Genomic DNA, 16,394 nt, shown 5'->3' with positions numbered 1-16,394 from the left:
TGAATCGAACCAGTTGACAAAGGTAGTATTGAGTTCCTCATCGCCATCTGCATCTACACAATACCCTGTAAGCCTCCGCAAGGGCGTATGGCGGGGGGTGTTAGGTCACCACGCGTCCTCAAACCGTTGTTCACTCAGTCAATGTTTCAAGTGCATTGAGATGAAATAGTCACTAGGTGCAAGGTCGGAACCGGGGATAGTGGTCGAAAAACGCTCGTTCACTCAATGTTCTTTGCTCTGTGTGTTAGTCGGTAAGTATTTTTGGTACCCACCTTGCACACGATTTATGGTATCCGAGCTTTCCCGTAATAATCATATAAATAGTGGTGCTCCCAACAAAAGGAAATTTATCAGCCAGAGCCCTAACCATCGTTATTTGTCCACTAGTTAAACGATTTCATCGTTATGGATACTGGGCCTGCGACTCCATTCTTCATCAGACACATTTGTAAGGCCATTTTTGAAGTTTCGACATCATTGTCTCTCTTTCCCTTCACTCATTACTGTAGGTCCTAAAACTAGGCACAGCTACCAAAGAATTTAGGCCGCTGATGTTCCTTTTGTGTGGGAAAATCGACTAACAGCACACAGTTTCCTGCTGGCGGGTGAAGAATTTTTGCCGACATTATTATCTGCGTTCACCGACAGGTAAATGATTACTGAATCAAAACAATAACTTCAGTAGCTACGGAAATAATAAATAGATGGTGCTGCATGTATTTACATAACTGATTCTAGTATGGAAAATAACGCAGCTATTATCGGTAACATTGCTCTTTTTAAAATCTAAAGGAGTATACTTGTACATAAATGTCCCCGCATGCATACTTTCCAGCATTGAAATTGAAGCTTCGGTTGTTTGATTTTTCATTTAGGACAGGACGAGTGAGAATGGAGAAGGAGGAAACAGTGCTGATAATGTGCGCTTTGGATGAATACAGAAGCTAGGTGGAAGAGGAATGACCTGGTGTGAAGAGATGGATAGGTGCGTTGGCGTTAAAGGTGAGTGAAGGCGGTTCGTAGCAACGGGGGTAGATTTCGCCGAAGCTTCCCCTAATTACGGCCTCGTTCCCATAATGCTCTTGATTAAAACCGGATGTCGTTTCTCCCTTCCCTCTCTCTCCCAAGTTCCGCATTCATGTGCCTTTCGCCTTCCACCCGACAATACGCCACTCCCCTTCTGATCTCACCCCATCCCAGCTGCTTCCTTCTCCCTCCTGAAAACCCCACTTCAAACCCTAGCTTCCCCCGCCTCATTCCCTCTCCGGTCCCTGACCCACCCCATCGTCGGGGAAGGAAGGCCAAAATGAGAGAAATTAGCCCCAGATTAAACTTTTCTGCGTCCCTAATTAGTCCCAGATTAAAGAAATGTCAGGGGAGCGATTAGGCGATTTAGTGTTAATTAAAAGTGTAGCTCGCAGTTAAGATTAATGATCGTCGAGGGAGATCTGGCGATGGGCTTTGGGACCATTTGCACGAGGGCAGAGGGGTTGTGTGGAAGTGGCGAGGGGAGCGGAGTGGAGGGGGCTAAGGAAGGGAAGGGAAGTGGAGTGGAATTAGAGGAAGTGGAAGGAAAAAAGGGAAAGGATTCGAGATAATCGATGAAGGAGTTTATAGAGGGAGGAGAAAGGTTTAAGATGGAAGAGAAGGAAGAAAGTTGTAATTGGAGGGAGCACGGTAACAGCAGCAGATGCGTCAGTAACATTCACTCACAAGGTTACTCTTTACTGCATATTAGTCAATCTGTAGGTTGATATTGATAGGAAAAGATAGTATTCGCCTCGTAATGTAATGAAATGGGATGTAAACTTCAATATGATATGGAAAGGGCATTAAGTTCATCAGAATTCCCACGAAGATCCAGGAAATCACAACACTAGAATTTTGGCCAGGGTTATCAAATCTCCCTGATATAAACTCAGAAATGATTCAATCAATTACCGACTGCTCACTAGTATTTCATATCTCGGATGAGAAATTATATTTTAAATATCTTTTTAAGCTCAATCACCAAAAATGGATGAAGAAAATTCATCCATTTCGTGAAAGTATGTGAAATCATGGAATTTAGGGTATCCCGTCTGAGTGCTCAAACCGTTTGGATGAAAATGAGATAGGGTTGAAGGAAGTAAATGAGAGTGGTGAAGATAGAGAAGAATGGACTTAAAAACATCTTGATCCAGAAATGAGAGGGAAATAGCTGAGTTTACTGCTGTGTTTTCCGTGGAGGGATCAAAATGATCAAAGAGGTGGTGACATAAATATAAGATGATGGATGATAAGTTGAGATAAGAAACTCAGGCGGAGCTCTTATGTCTCTGTTAACTTATGGACAATATTTGGAAGTCGAGCTCCTTTAATTAAAAGTTTCGTCTTTAGTATTACGGTCGGGTTAGTTGCATTCGAATACGTACATCCTACGCGAATTCTTTTTCAAGCATATGTTCTTTCAAATCATCGTATTAAAGTTAGCTTGCGAAGTTATGGAAAATACAAAAACTATCTATTTTCAATTAAGTTTTTCCTGATAGAATTACTCGTTAAGGAGTCAGAAGAGCGAAGAATGAATTACAAAAAATTGAATTGGATGAATTACATTTTAGAGATATTTATGCCTCAAGTCATGAAAACGGATCAAATAACTGTACGAGACGCTAAATTGGACATTTCAACAACTTCAGGCTGAAAATTCAATGACGGATTTCGTTCTTGATTTTTTAATTTCATCTCGTGTTTCAGGTAAATCAATTTAGTGATCTAAGATTCATATATTCCATGAATCTCACATCGCAGTGCATATGAAATATTTTTCATTGAAAGTTTTATAACTACCTAATAGATAAGTTATTTATGTGTTTTGATAGATGGTGCTTAAGTTGTTTTGATTGGTATCTTTTCCGACCCTTTTATCTCTATACTTATGCAATTTTTGCGACAAATGGACCCTTTGGGAAGGTGAGAGGTAGAGATATTGGAATGAGGAAAATGAGAGGTAAAAAGATATGCCGATGTAAGAGAATTGCTAGAGAGAGGGAAATGGGCGGTCTGGGAGGGGGTGATGCAGGAAAGCGTGAATGAGGGAGAAGGAGAGAGCCGGGGGAGACAAGAGAAGGCCGGTAACGGAGATAGGTTGACTGGAAAGGCGGACTCCGTGGGAGGGAGGAGATGGCGAGGCTAAGGTGAGCGAGTGGGAGGGAGGGAGAGAATTACAAAGAGGTCGTGGGGTGTGCGGGATGAGATGTAGGAGGTGATAACTATGAGGGTGAGTGCGCAGGGACGTTGGGTTCGATGTAGCGGACTGAGGTAGCTTGGATGTCCACGTAGGGCGGGACAGCGGTTGGGAGGAGTGGGAGTACGCCATAGGGAAGGTGTGCTTTTGCGGGCTTAATGGCCAATGTTCCTTAAAAAAAGGACGGGGAGATAATACGATGAACGTCATTTATTACAAAGGAAGCGGTTTTGCATAAATTAATTCCAACAGCAGTTTTTACTCGCTGCAAAACATCGCGATCCATATACTATATAACATTTCACTTCACTACTCGTGAAGCACAAATACACCGTTTGGGGAGAAAAATGGAATAGCCTTTATGTTTTGGCTCGGAATATAATACTTAAATGACCGCTCAAGAGTGTTTATTCTTATTTTTTATTCTTTTCTACAAATTTGTCGATTGAAGCGGGCAGGGAACTCCAAATATTAGGGCGCTGAAGGAAGAGATGAGTTCCCATACTTGCTTAATATACCATTTGCGTTATTTCAATGAAATACTAGATGCTTTTGAAAAATTTTGAAAACTACCATTGATGGTGCACTAAAGAAAGAGATGAATTATCGATTTATTTATTTGTAAATATGCCATTTCGCGTCATTTAAATGAGATAGTGCGTACAATGAGGATTTTTTTGCTACATTTATCCGTTTCAAAATTGGAATTTTGTGCCGTTTTATTTTTATATATCTACATTTATGTATTAATGTATGTAAATTTTACTTACATACCAGTATAGGAGAGAGAGAGGGATATAGAAGGTCAGGTGTATAAATAAATAAATAAATAATATATATATATATATATATATATATATATATATATATATATATATATATATATATATATATATATATATAACCAAAAATACAGTAATCAACCCAAAGGTCGGTTTGGTAGGTGATGGTAGAGTTCACCCAGTACTATGCCCGACGGCGCGTGAAATTCACACATCAGGGTAGGGGGGCCAGTTCCTTTCCCTGTGCCAGTTATGGTTTCCCAGGTAGCTTTTGTACCCACATCTTGGAGCTTGGGTGGAGCTGCAGGTGCCCAGAGACTTTCCCGGGAATCGAACCCGGGGCCCTAACGATCTACTCCTGGAATACCGCAACCCTAATATTATATATATATATATATATATATATATATATATATATATATATATATATTTAAATGCAACAATTTCTCAGTGTAAAAATCATTCGCCCTTACCGGGATTCAAACCTGGATCTCTCAATGTCCGGCCGAGTGCTTTAGGAAGCCTCGATATCTTAACTGGCTAAAGCACTCGGCCAGACATCGAGGGATCCAGGTTCTAATCCCGGTCAAGGTGAATGATTTGTACACTCCGAAATTAGCGCATTTTAATGCATATTAGCGGATGACTCCGTCAAAAGTTACTGCTGCGGCATCCCCCGCTGTTTCTTGGAATCTCCCCCTCTCCCTCCCTCCCTTCCTCTCTCTCTCTCTCCATATATAAATATATATAAATATATAATATATATATATATATATATATATATATATATATATATATATATATATATATATGATATTGAAGCACACTCACAAGAGCAATATAACATTTGGACGGTACAATAGAACACAAATAAAATAGATAACATTTAAAAGGACATTCACATTGTAGATTGTTTGATCTTTCGGCCTTCTCCGAGGCCTTCTTTAAGTAAGACTCAAGTAAGATATATATATATATATATATATATATATATATATATATATATATATATATATATATATACAGATGGTGCGGCGCTTAAATCCTGACAAGCACACACGTTTCCTCGAATGAGATTTCCTCGCCGGGTTAGCGAAACCTTCCAGACTTCTCCCAAGTATTATACCTAGCCACAATATCGTAAACAGTTGATCTGGGGCACCAGAAGAATCAAACTATTTCGAAATATAACGCGAACCTAGCGAGAACACTTTCGGAGTCAGTGGGTCAGAGGATGGGAGGAATCCAATGAAACTCAAAACAATCGAGCAGACTTTCATCTGGCTCCTGGATTCCTGGAATTCTCTGGGTATTAATTTTAGATATTTATTGCCCCGATCTTCACATATTTTCATCCCCCTTCGTCCCTAACACCTTCCATATTATCCCCACCCTTCTAAAAATCCCCCTCCTAACTCTTCTCCTCCCAACTCTTCCTTTCGAAAACCTTTCCCCATCTTCTCCTTCTATACAGCGTTTCCAACCCTTTCTTTTCCTCAGTTCTGTCCTTTTCTTCCTTGAGAAAGGTGGCGTGGACCACCTTTTTTTCGAATTCGGAACCGAGTGAGTTTTTTTTCTTTTTTTGTGTGTTTCTGTGTTTTTGTCTTTGTCATATATATATATACATACGAGGGTCATCCGGAAAGTAGTACCCGTTCGTGAAATAAAGACACAAAAGTAAATATTAACAAACATAAAAAATTTTATTTGAAAGAGGATACTTTAAACTACTTCTCAACATAATCTCCAAGCAAATTAAGGCATTTGTCATAACGTGTGACAAGTTTCTGTATTCCTGCTGCATAGTCCTTCGCCGCCAGCTCATTGAGATACGCGAGGGACCCATCTTGCACAAATTTTTGCATAATGCAGATGGTGTTTAACAATTTCATGAACAATTGTTCGAGAAACATTGGGAAAATGCTCACAGATGTCATCAATTGTGACGCGCCGATCGTTCCTCACGAATTCGTCAACTGAGCTCACCAGTTGGTCTGTAATGACAGACGGTCTCCCCGAACGCTCATCGTCGTGTGGGGGATCGAGATGGTGGTGTGTGTTCCCCCTCCCCATGTTGAAGTTGCGACACCACCGCCGAACAGACGACTCGTCCATTACATTGTCTCCATACACCTCCTTTAATTGGCGATGAATATCACATGGGCGAACGTTTCTTGCATTGAGGAATTTAATCACTGCCCTCACTTCACAACTGGCGGCGTTCTCAATTTTTTTAAACATTGTAAACAATCACAGAAACAACACAGGCAATGCTAGCGTCACGCAACTTGGCTCAGAGAAGGCAGACAAGCCACTGAAGCTATCTGACCTCGTCCAGCGGCTACTCGCGTCGTCAGCACTTCATGCGGCACGAACGGGTACTACTTTCCGGATGACCCTCGTGTGTATATATATATATATATATATATATATATATATATATATATATATATATATATATATATATATATATATATATCAGATTATTATCGAAAGTGTACATCACACGATACATTATATATAAATGAATCATGTTTGAATCCGTAATGCTAAGAAGGGCGTAAACAAAGATTCGTACTAGAAGCGCCATACATTGACGAGTGAAAGTAGTTTGGATGGGGATAATGCGACGGTGACGTAGGCGAAAGTGCTGAAGGCTAAGGTAAGGGGGACGAGTTGGATGGAGGTGCATTTAATGAGAATGATGTTGGGCGGATGCGAAGGATAAGGTTAATGGCAGAAAAGGGTGGAAAGTGGTAAAGGGCGGCATTTGAAGACTCTAACGAAGGCTGGTGAGGACCGCTGCAGGGTGAGAAACAGATGCCATCATGGCGCGCACTCCGCTTCGGGCTAATGCGAATCCTTGCAATAGTGCGGTGTTATGCAGGGGGTTGGCTGGAGGGGAAAGAAGCAGCAGAGTGGATTTTGTGTACATGTAAAAGAGGGAAAGGTCGAGGGGGAGTTAGAAGGGCAAAAGGGTTTCCAACGAAACCCTCGTTTGGCGCTGAAAATGCCTTGGGAGCATCTCATGTAGCGATCCCAGAATTTCATTCCTGGGTCCTTATGGTTTCCTTTTTTTTTACTAATTAATCTATTCTCCTTAACTGCCGATGGGAGTGGTTGTGATACTCCGCGGTGAGAGATAAAATTGCTCCGGTAACATTGGGTGTTTCTCGCCAAATTGTCTGCTGACCAGGAATATACCCTCTTTTAACACGAGAAACCTTTATGCCTGTAAATATCCGACTGATATACTCGTACGCTATAGCTTTCAAAACTGCTGTATCCCACTTACTTGCGGTTGGTAAACTTTTAACACACATAGGTAAGTTAGGTTACGCATTAAAAATCGGGTAATGACGTCTTTTTTGACGCATCGTTTGTCTGTTAAAAATCAAATGTCTCTTTCTATAGAGACGACTTTCTCCTACAATACAGGGTTATTATCCAATTAAAAGAGGATAGGAAACTACGGAAAACAATTTCAATTGTCAATGCTATTATTTCATACCTTTTATAGATACAAACTTGGAATTCAAATGTCAAAGCAATTTTTAAATTCTAAGTAGGCACAGTAATATTTAAAAATGCAGTAATTTCCTTTTTTTAACACTGTGCTCGTAAAAGCTTGGGGAATATACTTAATTCCCTAAAAGTAATCATAAGCTAATGGCACATTTTCAATAATTGGCGGTATTTTAAATTTCAGGTGAATTACTTTAAAAAAATCGTAATTTTTAAAGGTTCGTAAGAGTTAATCACTCATGCAGACAATGGTACACATTCATTCGTTTATAATTTTCTCTTGAATAAACTATAATTTCGAAACAATGGAACGTGAAAAGTCTATTATATTCAACTCGAACAATGGAAAGTCTATTATTTTTAACCCTCCGGGGATTGCTTTGAAAATATTTTTAACTTGTATAAATATTTGCTAACAATTTTATATAGATTTCTTTATCTCTATATGGATTAATTTTTAAGAAGGGAACAGTAATAATATGATGCCACTTTCTAAGATGTTTGTAATGTTCTAAAGAATAAAGAAAGGTATTATTAGGTCAACTGAGTTATGGTGGATTTTTGTTGACCACAGTACTGCACACTACTGTAGGGCTTTTTACAGGATTTTTCATGGAATGAACTTCTGGCCTATCGAGCTGTATCTTATTGATTTGACTCCCTTCCACCCACTCGCAATAAAATGCAAAAGAGTAATCCTTTTACTTGCGATGCTTTCTCGAGGATCTGCTATTTAAGATAGGTTCTCACATTTCCTTCGCATTGGCGTCCTGTGACGACGCTTCACCTACTCTACCTGAAGCATTCCTGGGTCAAACTGATTCTTAGATTGTTTCGATTTATGTTCAGGCGATAATTATTTTTACGGTGATGGCATTTTATAAAAATCTAGAGTCATAAATCAATGTAACATACTGAGTAACTTAACTCAGTAACTCGTATTGTAATTGTTTTCTTACTAGGGGGATAGGAACGAGGTAAATGGAGAACTCTTTTAGGGTGCACATTATTTATGTACGAAGAGGTGACCTGAGGGATAATCGGCTTATCCAAAAATGGTATAAATTTGGAATAGACGTTTTAACGGATTCTAAATGGTCTATTCGTCTATTCCAATGATATCTCAGGGTCCCTTCGGCAGTTTCTAGTTTCTTTAGGAAACCCGGAGAAGTGCTCTTTCTCCCCTACTGCATTCATTATCTCGTTCAGACCTACGCAAAATAAATACTTAATGATAGGCTCAAGAGTGTAGGAGGAGCATTAATCTATAATAGTGTGGACATATAAGATTTTCAATGCTGACTTTCTCCAACTGCGTCTATGTTCAAACGGACTTTGTCGAAGGTAGATAGATAGAGGTCTTTTATTTGGGCGAAATTGAGACCTAATGGTCTCTTCTTCCATCTAACCCATCATGAGGTAGCGAGTGTAAGGAAAGGTTTTAATGCAATCAGCCATAAATAGATCTGCATTGGCTAATATATCTCGGAGGAAAGACTATGCGACTTAGCAAGGCTGAAATGTAAAAGATTTGCATTCCAAACAACCGTTCGAATACGGTGGCCGTGGCCTAACAAATTTTATTCTCAAGGTTGGCCTCGGCGGTGAACACTTAAGTCGTCGCAGGTATTTGAGGATGACCAAAACTCATTGAAGAATGTTACATAATAGTGCAAACAAATAAATATCTAGGCGGACATCTGTTTTGATTTAGGCAGGGAAGAGGAGCAAGTGGCACCATTTCATCGATTAGAACATTTGTAGAGAGGAGCAAAGAAAATAAAGAGCAAGTGTTTGTGTGTTTCGTAGGTTTCAAACAGGCATTTGACAATGTGACAAGTCTGTCCGTTATTGTTGGTAAACTTTAATATATATATATTCTGAAAGAATGCTATGGATGGCATGGGAATGGCTTGAGTTGGAATTGAAAATCGGCAGCTACGTGATTGATTCAATTAGATCCGGAGGTGATCAAGAAATAGCTAGTCAGGCAGCCATAGGATTGTAATTATCAATGATTGCTTTGAGGTAGTAATGTAAGAGGTTAGGGATAAAGATTAACAACAAGGAAGCGTAAGTAATGAGACTCTTAAGAAGTATTAAGACAAATTTAAACATTAAAGTTGGTAGGAATGAGCTAGATTAGCTGGAGAAGGTAATGTATTTGGGCAATATTTTAAAAATGAATTTAGCTGTTTCGTTCACAAATCAACTTAATCTTTGAATATAGATTTTTTGAGGAAAATGAGCGTAGATGTAAGGATATTAGGAAATGATAAGCGTAGACGAAAGGAGAATTGAAGAATTGAACAAGAAGTTGGGAAATGACGACAGGCATAAATACTAAGGAAAGGCGTGGATATTAGTAAAGATTTTAAGATGCAGCGTAGGCCTGTGTGCATCCGATACTTGGTCATTGAAGCAGGAAGATTAAATTAGATTGAAGAATTTTAACAGTTGGGTATTGAGACAGGCATATGAGTAATTGCTTCTCATCTGGGGAGAGGACGAGACTTTTTAGTTCCCTCTCCTATCTAACAATTTTTTAACCTATAGTGAGGAATATGTTGCAATTCATATGTTATTAAATTATAGACTTAATGCCAAAGACTTAAGGCTACGGATTGGCCGGAGGAGAATCGAGAAAATAAAATGAACAGAGACGGCTAAAGATGGAGTTATGGTGGGAGAGGAGCGGAAATTGGCGTGCAAAAGTTGAAGTTTGGGTGAAGGAGAAAAAATTTAAGAGGTGAAAATAGAAGTAAGAATTTTCTGAATAACAATGGAAGGAACAAAGGAAATAGACTTTTTTGATGGTATGAAGACAGGCATGAAGAAGAGCTGAAAAAGGAAATTATATACAGGTAAACAAAGTGAGTTCACGGGAAACGTACGAGTATAATGCATAATAGTTGTTGAGAACCGTCCAAAACCTGCCTTCAGAGGTTATTTACGAATTATGATCGGTAATTGACTATTACTGACGGTTCGTTGAGAAACTTTATTCCAAATGCATAAAATCATTCACGAAATCTTGGATTGATCATGTTAGATATACGCGCACATGTTTCCGGCGCGTCCGAAGTTTTCATTCATCGGGCTAAATACGTATACTGATCGATTCAGTTGTCCGCATTCAGCTCCGAAAATGAAACCAATGGAGGTGAATGTCTCGCATGTAGCCGAAGAGGGTGATCATGGAGAGTCCTGGGCGAAGCGGGGAATGGCTAAGAGGAGGAGTTCTCTCTCTTCTGGGAAATGGACGAAATATCGAGCTTAGAGTGATGCCCTTCTAATTTAGAATGTAATGGAGGGGAGCGGGGGCAGGGGTTCAATGAGTGAGGGGTCGTCAGGGAGGACACATCTGGAAAAGGAGGGAGACCTAGAGAGAGGCATGGGAACGAGAGACGGAAGGGATACCACTCTTCCCCGTTCCCGCGAGACATGGCTGGGAGGGCGAGTTGTAGGCCACTGAGGGAAACGCAACTGCACCCCCGGGACCAACAGATTCAGCGCAAGGGGAACTGCCGTGTACGTGTTTCGGTCCTCGGAATCTCGAAAGAGGTGGAGCAACGAGACGGGGAGCTATAGGAAAAGGAACGAGAGGGCAAACTCGTGGGCTAAGTAGAGACAAGGGAGACGCGACTACAAGGGAACATAGAAATTTATCCTAACTGGGTACGGCGTTTGCTAGAAATGGTGGGGGAGGAGTTGGGTGGTTGATTTTATTAGAAATCTAAAACCTTAAATAGTGATTGCTCAGATTCGTAATGCGAGTATTTATATTCGGTTGCGAAAAGTACATCTATTTGAATTATTGGAGCTCTGAGCCACATGGTATTGGAGTGTACCGGAAGTTATTGAAATACCAGTAAGAAAATTAAAACATAAATATATTTAAGAGGAAATAAAATAAGTTTTAAATAAATCATGGATGCTACGGTGAATTATCGCTAGACTTTCATCTGCTGTATCGAAAAAGAATACGTCTCTCCGTGGTAACATTCCTATTCGTTTCATGATTAAGTTCACGGTGAAGAGTCAATTTATTATTTGGGAAAAAGGGTGTAATCAATTGGGAATTTTGCCATTCAGCCTGACTTTCTTTTTCATCAGATTAATTTTTTGGATCAGTACTGTTTCAATCTCCTTAAATGTTTCGACCCCATTAGCGATGGAGCTGGTGATAGGACGAAGTCATTGTTCTTGGAAATGCCCTGGATAATTTCACCACTGTCCTTCTTCCGATCCTCACGTTTACACCCATCCCTTCCTCTCCCACCCTTCGTCTTTCTCGCCCATGCCTCGCCGGTGCGTCCACCCCCGCCACCACTCCATACCGCCCTGCGGTCCCCTGTGCTCCTCCCCAGTCGTCCATTCCTCTCCCTCTTCGTGTGTCTGTAACTCCCTCTCCGCGTCCCTTGCTTCGAGCACCAATCTCTCTCTCCCTCTTTTCTCCCCCCGAGTGGTACCGTCGCCCTCTTGTCCTACCCCGGTTCTCCCTCCACCTTCTCCACCGAAAAAGCCTCCCTCCCACCTTCAACACCCCCCCTCTATCTCTTGTGCGCCCTCCGCTCAAACCACTCTCTCAGCACGCGAAATTCCTCCCTCGGGACACGTGCATTAGTTTAACTGGAGAACTCGCTCGTCGCGGGAGTTCCGCAGCCATCGTTTTGCTAATGCTCGCTCTAATTGGTTCCCTTTCCACCACCTCGCACATCCTCCCACCCTGTTCTCTCCTTCTCTCCCTCTCCGTCCGAGTGTTTGTGCGGGGGCGGAAATGGGCGGGAAAGAGGGAGAGGCAGGGCGGGAGGGGGTGAAGGGGGAAATAAGTTGGAGTTGCGCGTGTTTTAATCAACCACTCTCTCTCTCCCTCCCTCCGCTCCCCACCTTCCTCCCCATTCCAAGCCTCCGCCTCCCTCGCACACCCTCAACCGGCCAATGTTTTTTTTCATCGGAGGTGTCTTCTTCTCTGTGCTTCATTTCTTCTATCCTGAGGACGTAATCGGAGCACTTCCCTGAAATAAAAATAAAACTTGATACAACTTCGTCGAATGCAATGTGCATATTTTCTCTATACATTGTAATATTTCGAGAGGTATTTAAGTTTTTAAGCTTGGCAAAGAAATTTTGGGTTTTGATTCCTCCCGAGGTTTTGTAGGCAATTAAATTGTAAAGGAATGAGTGAACCATGGAGCACTTCCACTAGAATTATTAGGAAAGTCAATACATCACGACATTGGCTCACATCCCACAATTCATTTGGGACATCCTTCGTAGTTTCATACGGTCTCATGGTAGTGACTCTGTTCAGTGGGCCATACTTATCCGTTATAGTGTGACAAACAGCTTGAAGATTAAATAAATAGAAATATAACGAAATATATGCGTGTATATATATATATATATATAATTATATATGTGGGTCGCGGTAGCCCAGGGGGTAGAGCGTTGGACTACCGACCGGAGGGGCCCGGGTTCCATTCCCGGGCAAGGCACTCTGGGCACCTGCAGCTTCACCCAAGCTAAGTGATTTTTCGGGTACCAGATCTTCCTGGGAAACCGTAACCGGCACAGGGAAGGGAACTGGCCCCCCCTACCCTGATGTGTGAATTTCACACGCCGTCGGGCTTAGTACTGGGTGAACTTTCGAGTCGGTTTGGTAGGTGATGCTTTCGAGTCGGTTTCGGTCGATATATATATATATATATATATCTATATATATATATATATCTCGACCGAAACCGACTCGAAAGCATCACCTACCAAACCGACTCGAAAGTTCACCCAGTAATATATATATATATATATATATATATATATATTGCAATGCGGTTGGAGTAGTTAGGAAGCTGGTTTTCTGCACAAAATCCATCACGTAAAGAAAAAATTGCCTTCCTAAGCGGGGAAAGATGTTCTCTGCTAGTTTAAGATACTTTCAATATTGTGTATTCGTGTCAAAATTAGACCAGAGTCAAAATTGAAACGTTCTCAGCGTCCAGAAATTTATTATGACTCTAACTCGAACAGATAAGATCTTTGAATTTTGAAAAAAGGTGTACTGTTAAATACTACTTTTGACCAGAAAGTAGTCTTGTAATAGGTATTGCAGACCATAGTTACGCACCTAACACGTTAGGTACATGGTTATTTTATACAAATATACAAGAGACCACTGCATCGAAGTGACGTCTCTGATATAAGGGTGTAATGTAATCCAATGTGATATCGTGCAATAACATCTCTCAGCACAACAGTTACAGGCACTTGTTGCAGATGGATGGATTGATTTATGGAAGGGAAGCCATCTATAGTACTTCAGTGGATCAGCTGCGGTGAGATTAGACTCCTCTGATTACTGCAATATACAAGTGACTCACTATATGTACTTGTATTGATTTATTTTACTTTCATCCTTTTACTTCTTTTCATCTAGGAATTGTTTTTATTAAGGTTATTGAAATATTTCTGTAATTAGGGTTTATTATGAAACTAAAATGTTTTGCATTAAATATCACCTATGAGTCATGTTTGGATATGGGATTTAAAGTAAGATTTTAATATTAAAAGGTAATGCTTAGATATAACTCGCAAATAAAAATCATTTATTTTCGAATTTCGACATGGAATTGAATTACGAGGGCCTGAAATTTACCTATACCAAAAAGGAAAAATGATTAAATATAAGGATATAAATAGAAAGGGTTTATCAATGTGCTGAATATTCATTTTATTTCAGGATGTGGAATTTTTGCATTGAAATTAAAATCCTTAATTCAGAAGACATTTTTGCCACGGATTATTGCTTTCAATTTTATACATCGAGCGTAACTTTTAATCTTCCTTGATATTTAAGAGACTTTGAATTTAGGATATTATTTTCCCTTTTTAAAGCATGCCATTGAAAAAAACGCTTAAGTTTGAACACAAGGGTACAAATATTCACCGCTTACAGCAAAAATATTTTGCATATATTTTTTGGACAACATTACTCTCGTTATGCTGCCACATAATACGGTGGCTAGTTGTGTTGTGGTTTCAAATGCCTTTTTCCATACCATGATAACCCTACATAAGCTACGCAGAAGTATTATTTTTCGTGGGGATCCCCGTATTCCAGAGAATCAAGTTTATAACTGTAACATAAGTTTCATCTTTAGAGAGTGCTGATTTTTTCAAAGTATTTACCTCACATAATAAATGTAGCTGTAAAATAGGCAAGCCGAACTGCTGTGATTACGTGATACCAATGTATCTTTGAATAAACGTCCGCAACCAAATGGGTACATTTATGATTTATTACATCAGTAGCCATATCTTATGGAGCAAGCATAGAAAATTTATCTAGAGCAACATAATATTGAAAGTATTCATATCTAATTATGTATGACACAAAGGCAATTACTTCATATTTCCAAGCTTTCAGTGGCTGTGGTTATAGTGATTCACATTAATGCAGACGGTTTGGATGCCTCATGAGTCAGTTACCGTTTCAATTAGAACGCAATTGTTGCACATATCTACAGCCACGTAAAATTGTGTATTAGAAGCTTTGTTTTTATACCTTAAAAACTGTTCTTCAAGTTTTTTATAAATAGTGAAATATTTTCTTCTCCGAGTACATATTTGGATAACAATGAGAATGTCATGTAATGTAATTCACTGTATAAAACTTTTTTTGATTCGGTTGCGCGATATTTGGCAACCAGGATTAGTTAAAATATTTCCTGGCGTTCGTTAAAAAATGTCGTGGATCAACGATCTCGTCATTCGAACAATGAGACGAGGTAGGGGGCTTTCTCTCCTCGCTTAAACGAGCGCGCATGTGATTGGTAAGTCACGAGATGCGCGTTGATTGATCGTGATTACCGAATTCGTGCCTCCGGTGTGTTTCGGCATTCAATTCAATTTATCGTGTGTTCAGTTGTTCCCAATCGTTAATCATGCCTGAGTGGAAAATTTTAATGGTTATCTGCAGGGCGCACATTTGGGTGGAAACATTCAATAAAATATTATTGTGTAATCCATAAAAAGGGACAGAGGGCACGCGCGGGGAATGTGAGAGGGGGAGAGAACCGAAGCGCTCCATTCCGAAAAAGGGTGAGCTGAAATGTCGTTACATGCTCACCGAAAAGCGGCGAAGAGTTTTTGGCAAATAAAATAAAAGAACGATCGTGGATCTCGCTTTGCCGAATCGGCTGCCACGCACGGTGAAAAACGTGGAAATTTAGCGAACCGATGCCTGAACACACTGATCCTAGCAGCATTTAAATTTTTTCAATCTAAAGACAATGAAATTAACTGCATTTTAAATTTGATAGGAAATGGTCTAAAATTGACATTAGTATTTAGAATTTGACTGGATCGGGAGGCGGAAAAATGTAGCGTTTTCTTTAATCGTTTCGAACCATATGTTAGATTTAGAGTTATCTTGAACTCAACAGGAGAAAAAAAAGATTTGAAAAAGGAATCCCTTTACAGTTGAGATACATCCAAATTCTTGATAAAAGTTTTTGATTAATTAAGATAATAATTTTTTTCTTAATTAAAGTTACTAATACCGTTCCAAGATGAATTTGTGTTATCAAAGTGAACAAATTATATGTTACAACTATGGGTTACTCATTCATATTAATAAATTACAGATTCAGGTATCATGAGGTGGAAGTGTTCCATAATAACAGAGATGAAGACTACTACCCTTTTCCACTGAATAAAAATTTACTCACGACTAGTTTCAATGCCCTACATCATTTACGAGGGTACTTGAAAGGGGACTTGAAAATAATGTACTGCATCGAAACTGATCGTGAATAAATTTTCATTGTAATAATAGTAGTCCACATCTCTATTATTAT

The 16,394-nt window shown here is 39.8% G+C and overlaps 1 long non-coding RNA gene across 1 annotated transcript in view; it reads left to right on the top strand.

Moving 5' to 3' along the window:
* The window catches only part of LOC139685766 (uncharacterized), a 102,807-nt gene that overhangs the window by 8,388 nt on the left and 78,025 nt on the right, over positions 1-16,394 (top strand). Inside the window, exon 2 of the long non-coding RNA XR_011700228.1 lies at positions 876-1,002. This is a non-coding gene — a long non-coding RNA (uncharacterized lncRNA). The remainder of the gene's footprint in view (positions 1-875; positions 1,003-16,394) is intronic.

The sequence above is a fragment of the Hetaerina americana genome, unplaced genomic scaffold, assembly GCF_022747635.1.
Source record: "Hetaerina americana unplaced genomic scaffold, ioHetAmer1.1.p SCAF_1, whole genome shotgun sequence".
NCBI classification, from domain to species: Eukaryota; Metazoa; Arthropoda; class Insecta; order Odonata; family Calopterygidae; genus Hetaerina; species Hetaerina americana.
This window is presented reverse-complemented; position numbering and strand designations above follow the sequence as displayed.